Source organism: Miniopterus schreibersii (genome assembly GCF_964146895.1).
Source record: "Miniopterus schreibersii genome assembly, chromosome: 5".
In the NCBI taxonomy this organism is placed as follows: Eukaryota; Metazoa; Chordata; class Mammalia; order Chiroptera; family Miniopteridae; genus Miniopterus; species Miniopterus schreibersii.
In genome coordinates this window covers 52,542,184-52,562,859 of record NC_138106.1, presented here as the reverse complement: position 1 = coordinate 52,562,859, position 20,676 = coordinate 52,542,184, and the positions used below count along the sequence as shown (strand labels likewise).

General features: G+C 38.3%; 1 protein-coding gene across 2 annotated transcripts in view; it reads right to left on the bottom strand.

The window, feature by feature from the left end:
- The window catches only part of LSAMP (limbic system associated membrane protein), a 1,857,927-nt gene that overhangs the window by 557,704 nt on the left and 1,279,547 nt on the right, over positions 1-20,676 (bottom strand). The gene's annotated exons all lie outside the window — the stretch shown is intronic.

The following is a 20,676-nucleotide window of genomic DNA, read 5'->3' as shown; positions in this document are numbered from 1 at the left end:
GGCGGAGGGGGCCTGGGCTGGGAGGGGGTGAGGAACCGAAACAGAGTCAACTTCACTGTGGAGGGTCAAATTAAAAGCCAGAGTGGATTTCCAAGCTAAACATTCCTGGCAACTGACTTGCCATGCTCGCATCTGGTTCCTTCTTCCCTCGCTCCTGCACTTTCTCTTACAGGATTTAAAAGGTTTCTTTTCTCTCCTTCCCTTCTCCCCTTCCCCCCCCCCCTTGGAGCCCCCTTCTGAAAGATGGATTGGAGACAATGCTGGTATTGAGTGGTCTGGGGTGTGAATGCTTGGTTTGTCTTTTCCAAGTGCCAGCCTCAGCAGCTGATCCCTGGTCCCTAAATCAACCTCACTCTCCAGGAAACCTCGCTCAGCCCCACACAGGAGGAAGGGTACTGAGGATTATCGCTCAAACCTCATGCTGCTGTTGCTACCCAAGTTTCTACCCGCACTTTCTTCTCCAAATGTTCATATGCAAGGAAGGAGGCTTGTATCAGAAAGCTTATCATTTACAGGGTGGCACCGGGCTGCACACAGCCCTCCAGTCACTGGCGGACAGCTCGCCCTCATTTGTTACTGCTTCTACTCCAAGAGTCAAGCCAAGTGATACGGGCCATAAGGGGCTAACACTATTAGTCACTCTCGTGAGATCCTCAAACTGTTCGTTAGACATCTCCCTGAGTACCCATGCTGAGGATACAAAATGGGAGTGGACCAGCCCATGACTTCTGGTTTTGTTTTTAGATTTTGTGTATTTGAATATTAAGACATCCACATGGTGCAAAAGTGAAGTGGAGCAGAATGCTATAGAGTAAATTGTAGTTATCTTTTCTATCCCTGTTTTAGGCACCCTATTTCTCCTGTTTGGAAGTAACAAATATTTCCAATTTCTTATACATCTTTCCCTAAATATTCAATTACATACAAGTAAATACACAAACACACACATACATATACAAATGTATTATGCCACCACTCTTACACAAATGATTAGCCAAGGATACTTGGGGGGGGGGTTACATATACATATATATATGTATATACACACACACACATGAATGCTTCTCTAGCCCTCCAGAATACAAGCTGTATGGAGGCACTTACTTACTGCCTTGTTTCCACAGACTATTCAAAGACTTTATCTTCTGCATTTTATCAATTTAAAAGAGATATGCTCCTTTAGATTATGAGGGAAAACAAAGAAAGACTTCCTGTTTTTTTAAGAATTTGAAGGATCAGAAACAGAATTGTCAAACATTCAAGATTGGTAGGGTCAATTTTTCTTTGTATTATACATTACAATTATATAAATCAAGCTGTTCTATGTTGGGGCCGATAAGCAGTCCCCAGATAATATACCAATGATGTCTCACCACTAATTTTAACTCAGATGCTTAAAACTGAGAACCCATTTTGCCATTAAAAATGGTTAAGTGGTTAGTTGAATGAAAAAAACATACACACGCAAAATTCTGTAGTTCTTTATATCAGTGGGAAAATTAGCTTCAAGTGCCAAGTGGAGATGCAAGTTATATAACTCTGCCAAGATTTCAGGGAAAAGAGCACCCACCCCCACCCACCACTGCCAACAGGCTTGAAAATCCTCGGCAGGTTTCTTCTGAGTTTTTAGAAATGAAGGGGTTGCTTAGACAAAGGCTTAGATGTAGTACCTTCTTTGGGTGAGTGGTGTTTCTTCAATGTCAAGAGGAAGAAAAGAGAGACACAAAGGACTAGGGCTACTAGAGCATCTATTTCCATTGACGATGCTAGGTGAATGGAGTGACCCTCCACCCCCAATGTTAACTAGATATTCTGAGGGGAAGGATCAGATATATCAAGAGTATACATATCCTCTTGCATCAGTGGACTACATTTTGAATGAAGAGAGAAAGAAGTTTTTCAAAATAAGGGAGAAGTATGGTGGGGTGGTGGCATATTATTTGTAGGAGATATTTACACATGGTTGTTGACTCATGCCTACACCAATAATCTCAAGTCACCAGTACGACTTGTCTAGTCCTAAGATGAAGTATGAAGTTTAACATACTGGAGTACAAAATAATTCATACAATAATTCATACCAAAGTAGTAGGAATGTGGAATTTGTAGCAAAGCAATCAGATCTGGAGTTTGCCTCCACAATCATTCTGAGAAAAGCATGTATTAAGTTAATCAGGATTGTAATCGGAATTGTAATAGACATGCCTAACCTTCCTAGGAAGATAAAATCATAAGTACATATTGTCTGTAAAAATCATATAATGTAATTAAAGTCTTTTTTAATACTTTCATTAAATAAAGTCCATTTCTTGCCAACTTTTATTAAACTAAATTGACTTACTGTGTGCACTGGAAGACACAAAAGAGAAGACATTTTTTAAAATGCTCTAATTTAGACTGTTTCATAATTCAGACCGGATTTCTGAACAATTTCGAAATCATGAAGTTTATTATGTAAGTTAATTATTTAATATTTATCATGTACATCCAGGTGGCACTTCAAATACAACTTTCTAACCCAATTCTTGGCACAGAAAGGACACTCTATAATCTATATATATAAGAATAGAGAAATGATTGAATGTCCAAGCCCACTCACATGGCTATCTCATCATTTATGAAATAATAAATCTATTTGTGGGTGTGCTATTGACTTCCACTTCAACTTTATGCTCTCTCAGAATCCTTCCCTGGTTCAGTCCCTTATGGAATCCTCCTGGTCTTCTCTCCTCTCAATAAGATCTAATGAATTCTAATAAATCCAATAGTCACTCTATATTGAGTAACTTATCTCATTCTAATGGTCACTCCCCGAAATCCACTCCAATATGAACTCCTCTTTGTTTTCCTAAGAAACATAGAGAAAGAAACAACTAGGTGAGTTACTGAAATTTATATAAGCTATTTTTCTGTAAACCACTATAGACATTCTTCGCAGAGGGCTGGCAAAAATGAACATACTTTCAGGTTATTTGTGAGGCAAGTATGGCTGTTAGCCATGTGAAACAGCCATCATCGCCCAAGTAAGATGATCTTAACTACTACTTTAAAATAACATACTGCCATTCTAAAAGAGGCTTCAGAAGACTTGGGCATTCTCCAGGGACAAATGCTACAGGAAAAACAAAAACTGGCTAATGTCTGAGCACCCTAAGAAGCATGAAAGGTTTATTTTCCTGCTAGCTTTGTAAGGTATCAGGCTCACAGGAAATCCAGATGCAGCCTGGAATGTACAGCTAATTTAGCTACATTGCTTGCATTTTATGCTAAACATGCCTATAATATTATTAATATACTACTCTACACCTCTACAGTTGTAAGGCTTTAATCATAATAGTGCCATGGCTGTACTCTACTTTCATAAGTGGTATTAGCATTTCCATGTGAACTAGAAATGCAGAATTATTAATACTTCTCCTTAGGATTCCTCTATGACATTCTCAATGATTTCATCATCATTTAACAATGTTCAAGTATCTCGGTTTATGCGCATAAGCATGGCACCATCTCATGCGAATTTCCTTTGGAACTTGGCTCCTTTGAATACAATAGCTTCATTCACATGTGTCCCACTGCCTAACAAAATCTATCTACTTTGAGTGAGTTAAATATCATTCAAATCCTTACTATAGAACCCTCAGCAATGTAAAACACTCAATCTGTACTCTGCACAATTAAAATTGCTCTTTCAGGGTTTGCTTTTAGTTCATGCCTTTGTGATTCACTGTTATCATACTGATCTACTGCTTCATTGTTCACCCATTCTGTTTTGGTAGGTATCAGTGCTTAGTTCTATCTGTCCAAGGTTTCAAAAGCTCTTTGTGATTCTTGAGCTGCTGCTTGGGTCCTCCCACACCAGAAGACCTCTTCTCATATATAAGCACCTTATTATTTCTCAAATGTGTGCATACTCATTAGCCCCTGTACCTTCCTCTTTTCTAGACTTCCCACTCTGTCACCATGTACAAGGAGGTGGCAATTGCTAAGTAATGCTGTATCTGCATTAATCTTCACATATGGGAAGAACATTGCAACATCTGGAAAGACGGTAATAGCAGAGTCCTCATTATAGCAAGATGTTAATACAAGCAAGTAATCAAGCAATTATATCCTCTATTTATTGTTGCTGTAGTGACCTGGATTCCTATAATCAAAAAATAGACCTAAGAGAAATGAGGAAGAGTGGAGACAGGTGTGCAATTCTATACACTGACATGCCCAGTAGGTTTAATCACTCAATACACTTTTATTGATATGGTAGTGAATCAAAACAGACCAAGGCTCTATTCTCATAGAACTTACATTCTTGAGGCAGAAATAGACACTAAACAAGTGAATACATATTAAGATATTTTTTGGAAAGTAAAGGCTACAGACAAAAATGTGTATGATACAGAGAAAATGGCCTGGAGGTGTGATGAGGAAAACATATGGCCTGAAATCAAAGAAGGCAGCCATGCAAATATCTGCAAAAGGACCTTTCTAGATAAAATAAATGGCATGTGCAAAGGCCCTGAGGCAGGAATAGGTATGTCACACACCAGGAATCTAAACAAGAACAATATACCTGAAATGGATTTTGTGTGTATATTGTGGGAGGGAGTTGGAAAAGCAAATGAAATTAGAAATTGAGGAGGGGTCATAATGAAGAGATTCCAAAATAAGGTAGTTTAGATTTTATTCTAGTGACTTGAATGAATTGACATAATCTGATTTATTGTTTTAAAGATTGCTTTGAATGCCACATGGAAAAGTAGATGGTAGAAGGACGACAGTAGAAACAAAGAGACAAACAGAAAAAAATCTTAATCACCCAGTGGCAACAGGCTTGGATTGGGGTGTAACAATGGAAATGAGAGCTAACTAGAGTCTCCCATGATGGAAAGACCCATGTTCTGTCACAAGTGATCAATGTTTTCCACATACCAGCATTCTTCCTTATTTTACGAGTTCAATTCTGGTGTTCCCTTGCAGAAAGCCAACACTCATCAAATAAAAGCTGATAGAATGCCACGTATACCATCATTTATGCCAAAGAGTTAGGAAAATATCCTGTGTCTCATTTGGTGTTTTTCTTCAAATACAACTTTGCTTACCCTTTAATATGTTTATTACATGTTAATCACATATCACTATAAGAAAGTGTTTTGTTAAGATTAAGAAGTGCGTCCCAAGATGAGCAGATGCTATTTAACCGCTAAAGTTTACTAAATATTTTCTTACATATCTATATTTATTTAGCAGGCAATAGCTACCCTGGTAAATCTAAATAGAATGCCAACTTAAATATCTTGAGGCTATAAATCATGTAAATAACACTAATACGTCTTCTCAAGAGTTTACTGACAATATTGAGCTTCAGGGCAAATCTATTGTTAGCTCATCATATTATTCAAAGGGTCCCAGAAGTTTGCCTGCTTAAAAGTATCTCCTTTTCCTATACGCAGCCCTGTCTGCTTTCAGTAATGATGCAGGAGCACTGCCTGCACAAGAGGAAGAGGGCTCAACAACGTGTCTCATCAGTCATGTTGCCATGTAGAAAACATTTCATTAAAATAATCAATGTTTTTGAGGCCTATCATAGGACAGGCATTGTACGAAGCTCTGGGAAAACAGTAAAGTACAAAATTGACGCCCTGACCTCATGAAATCTAATGAGGGGTATGTCATTCAAAACCCCTCTACAAGAGGAACCGGACATCACCTTTGTACAATCGTAAGGCAGGACTTTCAAACCTGCTCTTCGTTACAGAGTAAAACCAAAAATTGATCAACACTTATGGCCAAACCTCTCTGTTGCTGAGCAGTACTACAAAATAATAAAATTCAGAGTTCTCATCATGAGCAACCCAGGAGCCCACAAACAAGACGGGGCTGGAGCGGGAAAGCACATGAAACAGATAATAAGACTGGCCTGTGAGTGATCAAGGACTAAGTTACAGAGGAGCAGAACCAAGACATAAAGGTAGTTCAGAAAAGGTATTCAAGAAAGGGATCTTTTGAAGCAAATGGAATATGTATAAGAGGACAGTGCAGAAAGGCAACCTCTTACGCAAAGGGTACAAAGCATAACCGTGAAAACCAGCCTGAAACAATGGAACTGGGGTTTGGCTTACCTGACTAGCAGGGGGCAGGGACAGAGAGAAGGTTGGAGAGAGAGATGCATAATTGAGAATCCTGAATTCCTGCACGAAGAATCACACTTCTCATCATCTCCCAGAAGGCTACTTTAGATAGTGAAGTGAGATGCTGACAACCTGGGGAGATTATTTTGACAATGGAAAAATCAGAGGTTAGAAGAAAAGTGAAGTAGAGTAGCTAGTTAGAAGATTAATAAAGTTGTTGATGACATGATGAGAAAGTGATAAACACCATTGATTATATACGCTACTGCTTCCTAATAATGATGAGAAATAAACTCCTTCCTAGAGACTTTATATTAGGGGTGCAGGTAAACTGTGGGAAAGGATGTGGGGGTAGAGATGGGAAAAAAATTAGAATGGAAAACTATATAAGTTGGGGGCGGTGAGAATTTTGACAGGCATATTAATGAGTTTGCCTTTATTTTGAATGCAAAAGAAAGACTTTAAAAGTTTTCAGTAAGCCAGTGACATAATCAGACCTGTGTTTTAAAAAGATAACTAACTGGCAGTGGAGTTGAGATGAATTGGGGCAAGTCAAAGTCAGGGAAGACCAGTTACAATGCTTCTGAAACAGAACAGGCAAGAGATGACAAAAAGCAGGCCACAGGGTAGTGACAGTGGAAAGAGAAAAGAGGCAAAGACTTTTAGAAGAATTTCACAGGGGGACTGATGGGACTTGTCAATTAATTAGATATAAAAGTTGAAGAAACAGGAAGGGCAAAACAGTCCTCTATTTTCCCCCTCAAAGACCAGGCTGATAAAATGAGAAAGTGGAGTTAAGAAGCTAGTTTCAAAGAAAATTTGGACATTCTACTTTTAGAATACTGGGTTGGTTCCTAAATTGGTACTCCAATAGCCTGTACCTCCAGATGGACATGCTCAGGAAGTTGTCACAGGAATGCAACATTCTTCACAGGATACTGTCTCTTAAATTCTGTACTAAACTAAGCCCCCAAATCAAGATTTTTCTCCTACATTTTCCCTTATGTTTTCTCTAATTTCTCTTTGTAACTTCAATATGTAAATATAGCATTGAGCAAGTGACATATTTGTCAATAATATGAACCTCATTTTGATTTTTAAAAACACATTTGCACATAGCAATTAACTGATTCTGCTATGCTTCAAGAAGAAATATAATCTGAGCTTGTCTCCCTCTGCTGGTTGCACATTGAGGTATCATAGGTCGTTTTAAACCAGAGTAATAGTAGAAATAGAAATATCCAAGAAGAAATGCCTATTTCTCTAAGGCTAGATCTACATTGCCTCAGAACAATCCTTAGCTATGTTTAAATTTTTAAGCAAGTAAGAAACAAAACCAAATGCATATCAGTTTGACAAATAGATAATTAGGCAAAGACTAACTCCAATTACCAGTTTGAATATACCTGTGGTCTTATATCACCTGATGCTCTAGAGCCAAAGGCATAGTTTGAGATGATTTTCAGGGATGCCAGAGTATTATACATGTGTCAGCAGAAGAACTGGAGTGGAATTCCTCACCTTCTCACTGCCTGGGGCTCTCTTTTCTTCTTCCTTGTATGCCCACCATAGACAGCCTACTACAGCTCTCCGGCTATTCACCTGACATACTACTCTCCAGTTAACTCCATTCATGATAAATAGTCCCATTCTCTCTTAGCAGAAAAAAAATAAAGCTGATTAAAATAATTTATACTTGCATGGGAGTGACTTGTAAATACCAACCGTTGAAGGAATATGAACATTATGCAAGAAGAGTTTCCTAAACCCAGTAATCCTCTAATAGGGAGAATATGTAAAAATGATATTTTTAAATGAAAGAGTCCTTTTGTACCTTTCGTTTCTTGCTGACAAGAGATAAAGGCTTTTAGGCCAAAAACTGTGAAAGTACTTTAAGAGATCTAAAATTAAAATTGATAAAAAGAATCTACATGATTTTAACCAATTAAATAATAATTACAACACCCCGGTCCCATGCAAACACACACACACACACACAAGAAAACTCAGCTTAGACCATCAGCTCCATGCATTGTGCCTATTAAAAGAAGTTTTTATACAGGTAATAGATATTGATCAAGAATAGAGGAATAAGAATATAGTGAAATATTACACAATACATATATACAGATATAAACAAATATAGGCAATATCGAGAGTTCCAAAATATAGACAATTTCCAATACACTTAGTAAATATTCCCCAAAACAATTTATCAGTTAAAATTTTCACAAAGCTTTTTTTCAGTAACAAAATCAAAATTAGAGTCTTTTTCTTCAATGGCATTCTCTTTTTCTATGGCAAAAAAGCATGACAGTATTGATCTTAGGATAGAATCAGGTTGTTAAGTGGCTTTAGAAGCCTTTGTGATGTTTGAAAGCAATGAGAATGAGCAGATATGAGGACTATTCACTGCTTCAGGAAAAAAATAGGATATAGGTAGGGCTTTGATCTAGGAACTATCTAGCTTGGATATAAGGACTAGACAGTTTGGGGAGGCAGAAGAGTAGAGAAAATGATAACCAGGTGTGAAGATTTGGATTGTGACAACACTAAGTGAACAAGAGGCAGTGTGAGCCAACATAGGCAAAGGGAGAAAAAATAAGGAAGTAAAGGGCAACTTGTAATATGATCGATTATTTCTTAAAATAGAACATTTTTATTCATTAGCTGATGTGAGACCATCTAATGCTGGTACCAGTTTCAGTGCATATAGTGCCTGAGCAAAATGATTTTTCTTGGGACAAAAGTGACCATCTTGGTATTAAGGAACAATAGTAAGTGAAGATTTGCAACTTTTTTCCATTCCTACCAATTTGATTTGCCTTATTTTTGGTTTGTGATATTATTAGCAATAATATTTTGTTATTTAATTAAATAACAAAAATTTACTGATCACCTACTTTGGAAAGGGGTACTTACTCTGAAAGATCTGTGGGAACCATTCAGTATGGTCTCCACAAAAAGAATCCTCTGTAATAAGGAATTTTAACCTTGTTAGGAAAAGAAGATCAATAAATTAGTGACTGACTCAAAACCAGTATTCAATTAAGTCTGAAATTTTGAGAAAATAGTTCTAAATGCAGAGAAATTCAAACACATGGAGATCATTCCCACCTTCTATGTGTCAGTCAGGATACCAGGCACTGAGGTCACAAGGAAGCACAGGGAAAGATCCCTGCTCTCAAAGAGTGAACAGCCTTGAAGGAGATGCAGATAGCTGGGCAATGGCAATGAGTGTGCACTGTGCAAGTACCTGCACAGTACTGTGTCCACATAACGGAGGCCACCTAATCCAGACTAGAGGGCAGTTTCCTGAAAGACATGGTATTTGAACTGAGTCTTCAAAGAGAATTCAGCTGAGAGGGTAGGGCTTGGGGATGGAGTCCTTAAGTATATCCGGGATGGTAACGGCTGTAAATGAGTGCGAAGCGAAGTTCATAAGGGTCAACGAGAGGGATGAATGCTGACTTAGGATGCAACATCTTGGGGCAGGGAAGGAAGTGCCCCTGACCAAGCTGGGGAGTAGTAGGAAACTCCTTTAGATAAAGAGAATGGAGATGGATTAATAAGCATCTTAAAGGATGAAAGGGGAAGGGGCATTTGTCTATACTTAATGTACTAGCAAACAAGAAGTGTTTTATTTTCTTGGGCAACTTCTTGAAAGTGACATTCAGTGTAGCAGTTAATAAAATGGAGCTAGGATATTGTCTCAGTAACTCAGGCATTAAAAGGGAATGGACTTACAGTGGGGGTGAAGAAGAATGTAAGGGATATAAAGGCAGAGTCAAATAGAACTGTTGACTGAAAATGTGAAATGAGTAAGAGGAAGACATCCAAGATGAGTCCCGCGATCCTCCCCGGGGTTTCTGAGGAATGGATAATCACTGACAGAGATCAGGGAATTGAAAAAGCAGAGTGCAGTGTTTGGGGAAGTGGGAGGGGGCGTAACTAATCCTTTCCGAGCATCAGGCTTGCCATTTGGTTAGCTACTGCTACTGGAGGGAGTGTTTGTTAATGAATTTGGCTGCATTAGCACAATCTGCATGAATTTCCCAGATGTGCATAATTAAGGAAGTTAAATTTTCAAAAAGAAGCCATATGATCCTTTCAGTGTTGATGCTTATAATTACTCATTAATAAATTAACATTAATATTTTGCTAATGTCCACTCTCTAAAAATGGGATGCACGTTTTGGATCCTAATTCACATAACACCTGAGCTGAAGTCGACCTTATTACGAATGTTTGATTGTCCTAAATTTCTGCTTAATATAACTCTAGATTTGTTTTTACTAGTTCTTAATAGATCTTATCCTCAAACTCTCAGAGTCCAAAATATTCCAGGCTGTGCTCACTGGATTTGATTACTCATCATAATTCTCTGCCCTTGAGCTTCTTATACCTTTCTTTATGCTAATCTATTCCTAACTGGGGCCCGGCCATTAAAAAAAAAAAAAAAAATCTGTACATTTCAAAATGCATTTTGAATATCAAATAAAGTTATAAAATAGTTTTTCTAATAATAAATAAGTAATGAGCTTTATGTTGGGAATGTTAGATTTGTTTAAATATTAAAAGAGACATGTACACAGGACAGTCATAAATATGGACCTGGGCTTTAAGAAAGGATCCAGTAGTAAAATAAAGTTTGTGGAGTCATGGGGATCAAGGTGAGAGTTGAAATGTAGGGGTGTGTGTGCAGTGTCTGTGTTTTTGAGAGACTGAGCAGAGTCTAAGACCTGCACGTTGGATATGGTTGGCATGTTGGAACAACAGTGAGGAAGCAAGGAAAGTGCTCCTAGAAGGCAGCAGGTCCAGTGCAAATCTCATCTCATCTGTAGGACACAAAGTGCTTCCACATTCATTTGTCTTCCTTTGACACCCTATTGCACTCCAGAGAGCTCTTTGGAAGAAAGATGCTATAAATGTCAGGTATTAAGATAATAAACATAAAAACAATAATAGATACTGAAGACCTTTAAATAGAAGGAGAGTGCTGCCTGCATTCATCACTAAGTGGTTTGGATCAATATCAAAGAATAATCAGGACCCAGGGCAGACAAAGCTTAGGACATCCCTATGTATGCTATGAGATGATAAACACCCTGAGGAAAAGGGGGTGGTCTCCTCTCCAAACGAATCCCTCTGTCTTATCCAAAGTTCCATTAGGCCTGCTGCTAATTCAACAGATGATTGGAGAGATTCATCAACAGATGAATAGAGAGATGATTGCTACATGTGTAATGGGACTTCCATGTTCCCAGGAGAAATTCTAACATCACATGGCCAACTTCATCATTAGCAGATGATGGACCTTTATGAAGGGAATGGTTTAAATACATGTTTGATGTTTTTCCTAGTAAACAACTGAAATGGAATCTGTTCCCTAAAATGCGACTTCACAGTAGTTGCTCCAATTTGCAAATACGGTTTAAAATTTTGATATCATGCAAGCATTTTACAAGTGAAAACATTACCTTTGATAACCAGTACTAAATTATAATTTTCCCAAGAAACATTTATTCTTTTGTTTATAGTAGTTTTATTCATAATGGTCAAAAATTAGAACAAAACAAAATGTCCTTTAGTAGGTGAATTGATAAACTGTAATATATCCAGATAATGGAGTATTATTCAATGCTAAAAACAAAGAAACATTTAAATGTAATTTGAAAAGATATAGAATATCACCCCTATACAAACACATAAAGATACACGTGCAGAAATATGTCTATCACAAATACGCCAACAAATGGACAGCTGGTGACTTATTAAGACATTATCAACCCATTAGTAATCCAGTCACTCATTAATTCAACTAAAACCTAGCTATATGTAATTGGCAATGTTTAAATTTCAAGTTTGCTTCTTAGGTGTGTTCATGGTGCTTCCAGATGGGGCAAATGAGGTACCAGAGAACTGAAGATTGAAAACTCGAGCTCTAAATCTCTGAGAGATGTTTGCAGAGGGGTTGATAATGTGCCTGTGCTATCTTTGGTATTATACGTAGTTTGTGAGCTCAAGTGTTCATACTTGACAAATGCAAATCCTACAGATATTCAGATATGAATGGAAGATTTGGTACATCTCCATCATATTTCCAGTCATTAAATTCTCGCTGTCACTTGGGACTTGGGGCTGTGTACGACACTGATTCTTTATCATCTCTACTTTTCTAGGCAGAGCCAGAGTATTTTAGTGTACTATATGTCAGCGTGCTGACTGTTAGCAGTGCTTTCTCTTATCTGAAATTGAGAAAAAAAGGCATCATTAATTTTTAAAGAAAAATGTCAAATTTATATCCTAAGAATTCTGCTAGCAAATAACAAAGAAATATATAATTTGCAATTATTTTTCCTATTAATGAGTCTAAAATGTTTTCCCTTTATGAAAAAAATATGCTAGCTTAGATCACTTCTCATAAACTATTCTTGTATTCCCTAAATGGTGAATTTTAGATCAGACAGGTTTAACTGTATCTCAATTTTTTTCCCCCATTGGATGGGGCCCTAGCTACCATACAATCTAGCCTCTTCATTTTATCAATGGAATAACTAAGATCCAGAGATTTTTAAAGGTCTTGCTCAAGGTCACATGATAATAAATCCTAGCAGAGCCAGCATGAAAAAACACCTCTTCTTATTCTCAGTTCAGAACTCCGAACTATGTTGACAGTCAGGCATAGGGGAACATATATGTTATGTGCACAGTTGTGTGTGTGTGTGTGTACTTTTGCTTAGTCTCTTACCATGGGGAAAATAACTCTACCTCTTTGCCCTACTCCCTGCCTCCAACTACTCTTGATGCAGCATATTTTTACTTCTTAATCAAGACCCAGTTCGAATGCCATCCCTCCCTGCCTGCCCGACCCATTTCAGGCAGTGCCCATTGCTTTACCCTCCTGGAAGCACTGGAGTCAAACGGGTAGCACAACATTGAAACACATACATCAGAGTTCTCTGCAAATACTTCTGTCTAATTCACTGAGGAGATGATGAACTATTATCACTACATCATGAAGTTCTCAAGGATAGGAACCACAGCCTATTTGCCTTGAATGCACAGTGCCTAGTGCAGTGCTCGATGGTAATGGGTGCTCCACAGGGTTTTCCAGAAATGGCTCAACTTCATTTAGATCAGTTGAGCAAAATCCTTACCCTTCAGAGTATATGGTCTAACTAAGAATTTGACCTTTACTCTAGGCATCATCTTGCACTTTGTTTTAATTCATCTGGAATGTTTATGGAGTATAAGGACCTAACTTTAATAAGTACTTTGTAGGATAGTGGGGGTGGGCCAGGTATTATTTTTAAGAAACAACACTGATCTATGCCCACAAATTTGATAACCTACATGAAATGAAACTCGTCCTTGAAAGACAGAAACAGCACTGGCACCTACACTTCCCATTAAGTCTAAATTCTGAAGAAACTGTACGTAACTTCTCAGGAAACTTCTGCTATCTTCCTGGGTAAAGATGATATCTCTCATCCATTTACAGCTATTTTGTTAAAGTCATCAGGGACAATCGGAAATTTCAGGCTTCATCTTAAACGGGTGATGATTCAGTTAATGATTTGTTCATTCGTCTGAAGATTTGCTATTGAGAAATATATGAATGATCACATCTCTTTCTATAAGACTAAAAATAGATTATTTAAAGAAGGCTACAATTTTGAACTATGTGCATAAGACCTTTGAGGACAAGAAAGACAAAGAAGGGCCAGCCATCTAGTTCAGCTGTGTCTTTCATGAAATATTGTGGAAAAGCATTTAACCTAAGCTATATGTCCAGACCTTCCAGGCTAAACTGTGTCATATTTTGATCGGTGGGGAAATTAAGTGGTGGTGGTGGTAGGGGGTCGGTGTCTCATTCACATAGTGTTTGCCTTTTTTTAACGTGTAACATCTCTGTATTTGCCCTCTGTCTCTGTTTCCACTTTTTCCCCACCTCCCTACTCTTTGATTCATATCCAGTTTAGCTCAATTCCTAACATTTCCCTTCTTTGCACCTTTAACCTTTTTTATACAACTATCTCATTTTTTCCCTTTATCCTCACTGTTTCCCCCAAGTCCTACACTGGACTACAAAAAAGGAAGTTGAAAGTTTAAAAATTATCTAATATGTGTCCTGAAGACATTTTCTGGGTGTTTTTTGTTTTTTTCTCTCTTAATTTCCCATTTAGTTTTCAGTTAGTAAGCACACTTGATTAGGAGTGTTTGAAGGTGAAAGCAGTAAAATAACCCTAAATATTTACTTTTGACAAAAAGAACAAAAAAGGAGGTGGTTATTATGCTAAGCGCTGGGGGAAAACTTTTGAAATAGACAAAGTCCCTATTCTCAAGGCTATCTTACTATAGTGGATCAGGCAGACACAAGCACCAGATACTTTTTGCTTATGTGTGACCTTAGATTGAATTTCAAATGTTGTTTCTGTAAGTCACTGACTTCTGGAAATTCTAGAATTCCCACCCTGCATTTTAATACATTAAGTGAGACAAAGGATGGAATGGTACATAGGAATGCTAAATTGGGGACATAAGGTAATCCCTTCGGGACCTTTCTTAAAATTGGCATAGGCTTTGAACACTTGAGGCATTAATGAGAGGAGGAGATTTGGAGAGATCCTAAAGCAGAGCCCCCAAAATGATTAAAGCAGTTAGAAAAATTAGCAGATGCCCATCAGTTTGGAGCCAAGCAGATATTGTTGCTGATTCAAATTAGAATCTGCCCTAAGGCCTTAGGGAAATAGTTCTGTAAAGTTAAAGTTTTTAAGCCATGAATGTCACTGGACTTCATTTTGTTGACACTGACTTAATCAGTCCCAGGCAGCTCAGTCCCCTGCCTGCCCCCTTCTAGAAGTTCAGGCTTGCTAAATTCCTGATACCATCTCAGAGTTTAGTGGAATAGGAAGTATCAACCAAACTAACACATTAGCACTCTAGAAATTTGTGATGCTAGGATAAGACATTGGCAAGAGGAAGGGTGAAGCCACAAAGGTAAGATGAAATACACGTTCTCAAAGTTTCTGAACAGGGCAAGTAATTTCAAGAAAAGCCTTATGGTGAAAGGAATGTTGAAGCTAAATTTAAAAAAATAATAATTTAAAAGGAAGAAGTGGGAAGAAAGTCATAGATTGTTCTATTCAACTGATGCTGCAAGCTATTTAGTATGTCTAGAAGAAGGCTGTTAGCTGGAGACCTAGAGAAATACACAGTAGTTGGATCACAGAGGGCTTGCACTAACTCTTAACAGCAACCAAATAGAAATGGAGAGATGAGTTAGAGGACGGCATATACAATCACAGGGCCACATTTCCTCGGCAGCTACATACAGACTTACCACACAGCCCCCACACATATTACACACATTGTTTTCTTTCTATATTCATGAGGTATAATATCACATATTTGTCCAAATTAAATACCCACTTCAGGGTCTGGCTCAGTTCTGGGCATAAAAACAACTTGAAATAATGAAAATTATAATTTAAATGCTTCCTTATATTTTCTTACCAAACCTCTAAACCTAGTACCTGTTATTTTCTTTTAATGTTTTTTTAAATTGATTTTAGAGAGAGAGAGGAAAGGGGGGGTGGAGACACACACACACACACACACACACACATAGTGAGAGAGAAACATTGATGGGTTGGTCAGTTGCCTCCCATACATAAGGCAACCGAGGCATGTGCCCTGCCTGGGAATCAAACTGGCAACCTTTTCGTGCACAGGATGACGCTCAACCAACTGAGCCACACTGGCCAGGGCAGACCTATTCTTTTCTTCATATGCACCTCTTTGTACCACAGACCCCCACACCCACACATCACATACTTAAACTTACAGTGAATTTTAGGAAAGTCAAATGCAGACCAAAAAAAGAGAGGACAGAAAAAAAGGAAAGAGGCTGGAAATGAGATTTTCATCTGCTTACACAAGGTGGCATCAACAAGTTTAGAATGCCATTTCTTCTTACTTATCATTTGACCCTTCAGATATTAGTTATTAAATAAGCTGAATTTCCAAGGTCATCAGGCATATCAAGTGAGATTTCAGACAAATATCTGACTTATAATCCTTAGCGGGAGCATCTGATCTGAAAACCAACAAAAGTGGGTGTTACAGAAACTTGAAATATTTGTATTAACAGAATTTTAAAATCAGAATACTTAAAATTCCTTTTGAGATAAAATATTTAACATAAAGCCTCAGGAGCTTATTACTACATCAACAACATACAGACAAAAGCTGTCAGAGGGCTATCATATAAATGTGTTTTCCCACCCACAGCTCCATTTCTACATTTCCTCCCTCAACTCCCTAACCCATCTGGCAGTATATATACACACCACTGTAAGAATTCAAACTTGGAAATTGAAATTGAAATTTCAGCCTTAAAGAAAAGGTGAAAATGTTCAGGACTTACCAAAAGCTCCAACACCCCCCAAAATAGCAGTCCTATTCTGAAGCTGAGGAAAGAGTTGTGTGAACTTTTTTGTATAAAGCACTGCTAATACGAGCATTTTGCAGAAGTCATTGGTAAAGACCCTACCTACTTCCCAAACCCTCCTTTACTCTTGGTTGCAAAAAATTGAATGAATCTGGTCAGATGCCCGTCCAGCTGCCTCTTGTTAGGAGTGGGCCACTGCATTTGATATTTCCCTATAGGAACATCACTGAATTATTGGGCAAAGGGGGAAAGAATGGAACAAAGGAGCCTGAATGAAGAACTGGCTTAGATTGTGTCCCTGACAACCTTTTGCTGGAATGTGTTGAGGCATTTTGATCCTCTGAGTTGCAAACTTGATCAGACTACATTGGATATCAATGAATTGTAGAGAGTTCAGTTTTCTGATCTAAGTGATTTTCATGGCTCCTCTTTCTACTCTACTTCAATAAATGTTTCTTAGAATAGTATTGATTTGTGGGACATTACTTCCCCATGAACTCATCTTTCTTTTATGGTGAATATTGTTTCTAGATATTTGTTTATGGAACAGTGAACAATAAGCTTACTCAACAATCAGCTACTTTTTCCATCTGGGTCAATCTTTGACATCCATTTTAATTCCCCTCTCAAGGGAACTGAAACTACTCTAGGAGTGTTTGAATCTCAAAAGGAAGAATGATACTGTTAGAAAGACCATTAGATGCCATCCAATTCCCTGGTTTTCAAACTATGATCCTCCAAGTTGGGAATTTTAAACAGGTGCCCAAAGCTGCAGTGCAGAGCAGGAGCAAACAGAATGCCAAGAAAGACTGCAATAAAAGAAACAAGACTTTAAGCTGCTTTTATACACTGAGCTTCCACATTCAATTTCATTTGATAAAAGATCTTTCTGTTAGTGGATGAGAAATTCCAGTCTGAGAGACTCAGTAACTTCTTTCAGATCACTCGGCTCGTGACAGAGCCAGGATTAGAACCAGGTCTCCAGAGCCTTCATCTGCTAAATATCTTTTCTGCCACTCTACACCCAAATCTTCTAATTTCTCTTTCCATCCTGTTGGCATCTACTTATTCTCTTTAAAAAATTTCCCATTCTCCTTGCTTCTTTCAGCACTTTATAGTTGTGTCTAGTCTTGTTTTCATTTTCTGTGTGCATTTTATTAAATACCCTTTTCTCATTAATTCTGAGAAGAGCAGTCGACCGCCAAAAGACATGTGGAGTTATTATCATTAACATATTATCATCTTCCACGCTGACAATATTTTACTTAAAGACATTCAGCTTTCACAGGTTTACACATACAGCATATTGGTATAAACTGATATATCCTTATGAAATACAATATACAAGCATGAAAATGAAGACCTAGAAATGAGAAATAATTTGGCAATGATTCTGGACTGTTCAGAAGCACAAGTAGGCTGGAGTTCTGTTTCCCAGTCTTGGCTCTTTCCATTCAACCACTACAAATGAAGAGAAGGCTGAGTGGTGGAATGCATTAGGTTCCCAACTGGATGGGAGATTAGTATGCTTTCCCTTGACATTTCTAATGACTTAGTTCCATAATAAATCAGTCATGCATACACTTACAGATTAGTCCTTCACCTTGCCAGCCTCGCTACTAACTGGCTGGAGCAAGATCAAAAGGTTACATGTTCCTTCATACAATTTTTCTCCACAAACCACATGGTTGATTGCCCTTTCATCTAGACATTCTTTGCAGCCTTTGAATTTTGACAGTGTTTTCAACACAACAGATCATCTTTTGACCTCTTATCAGTCCTACATTTTCCCTCCCACTGGAATTTTATTCACACAGTAACCCTACTCATGCAAGAATTTCATTTTGGGAACAACCCTGCATAATACACTACCCAAGACCTTGATCATATTTTTGTCCCTTTGTGGAGACTCTAAATGCCTATCTGAATTATATTGTCTCACAAGCACAGGAGATAGGAAGAAGGATTAGTAGAAGCCAAATATGAATGAAGTAGACATTCTCTTTGAAAATAAGAATGGCAAGAAAAAGCAAATCCCTTAGCAATGGCATATGCATAACTCCAAAGGTAGATGTATAAAAGACAGGAGCCCTTGTTGGGCGGTTTAGTTGGTTGGAGCACCATCCCATACACCAAAAGGTTGTGAGTTCGATGCCTGACTGGTGTGCATAGGGGGACAACCAATTGATGTTTCTCTCTCACATCAATCTCTCTCTCTCTTTCCCTCTAAAAAATGAATTAAAAAAACAAAAATATATTCTCGGGTGAGGATTTTTAAAAAATTTTAAAAGATAGGAATATAGATATACAGATATAGATATATAAAATCAATCTCCTCTGAACTCATACTCTTTTCATAATATAATGAATGCAGGGACCAGAAAACACCCTGAAGTAATGGGTGCAATATAGCCCCACCACTGGCATAATTGTCATCAAAATCTGAAGATTTGCAAAGAGCTGCAAATGAATGGTAGTGATACTGATGAATACTGATCTAAAGCTCATGCTCTCCCGATAGTAGGCGGTCGGGAGGTTAAAGGTATCAATCAGAACACCTGCTGAAGGGTAAGGAGCCTCTTTGTGGTATCAGCAATTCAATTTCCTATTGAAAACTAGTATCTTTTAGAAGTCATTGTAAAAGCCATTTCTGGGTCAGTCATGACAAAATGATTACAATCACATTTCTCTATTGTTTGATTAGGTCGATGTTCACTAATGCCCTGTAACCATCAGCTTCTTTGAGCTGCCATCTCATACCCGATACCACTTGGGGTGAGTTTCCTTATATCTAGTCTGGAAAGCCAGTTGAAGGCAGAGGTGGTTTTCTTTTTCTACTATAAAAAGAGTTTGGGTCATGGATGGTTGCCTTCTCACTGTGCTTTTAAGAGAAGAGAGAAAAATGCCTTCAGTTTGCTGGGAGCAAAAATATGTTCTCTTTCATCTGAAACCATTCCTTGCATCTCACTAAATATTACTGAGCATCCCACAAGTAGCTTATCTTCTTATCTATTTGTTGCAGCAAACCGAACATATAAGGAAAACCTCTTCAGACTGGTGGAGCCTAGAAGCCCAGGAGGCTTTGAGGAATAAAATTTTTCATAGCAGGTGGCCTCGGCAGACCAGCTGCGTGGCTGTACATAGGAACTGCCACTTAACAGGTTAGGGTAGCTTGTTCCTCTAGCTTGTGGGGAGTTGGACACAATTCTATTCCCTTTAGACACTCGGGCTGTGGCAGGGAAAGCAGGCATTTCATCATGTCCTATGCTTCCTTTATCATGTGATTTTAGGTTGTACTTGGACAGAACAGTTTCATGTGCAGGAATAAAAACGTCAGTCCCAGGAGATACTGGACCATTGACCCAGAGTCCATATGTCAGCAGTAGCCTTCCCCTTTGGGACATGGTTAGTTACCATGGTAACGTGCAGTCAAGGCTTATTAGTGCTTGTTAGTGTTTAAAAGGTGATTTATAAGCATATAAATAATTGGCAGCTCGTTAACAGGTGTGGCTCCTGAACTCAGCTGCCTTTTGCAATTATCTAAGGATTTGAGAGCTATGTTCCTGTCCTCCGCAGCTGCCTGCCTGTCTAGCTCAGAGACGATCAACCTGAAAAACAAGGCGAAAAGGAAACAATCCATCAGTGGGTGGGTGGAGCAGACCATGTGACCGATGGCTGTCGCTGGCCTAGCAAAGTACACAGAGACAGATGGGAGTAAAGGTTGCCCCACTTTCAATTGTTCCTTCAGAAAATGTACACACTGTATCCAAAAATGCTTGTTCCTTGGCAAATTCATTAGGAAGAAAGCCAGGCTTACATATAAGTTGTTTATACTGGAAGAGGCCCTTACTAGAAATACGTCCCTGAACCAGCAATCACAGAACCTGAAAATGCAGCAGAACAGATGTACTGCATTGTTTTCAGCTGGGGGGTGGGGGGTGGTGTGTGATTGAATAAACTGTGTTGTTTGGGGGTGTTAGAGAAGAGCAAGGCTGAGGGAAAATGGGGTGGTTCAATATTCCCAGCAGTGGATAGCACACTAACTTTGCTGTTGGCCATAATTTAAAAACTGGATAGACCCAGGACAGCCTGAGG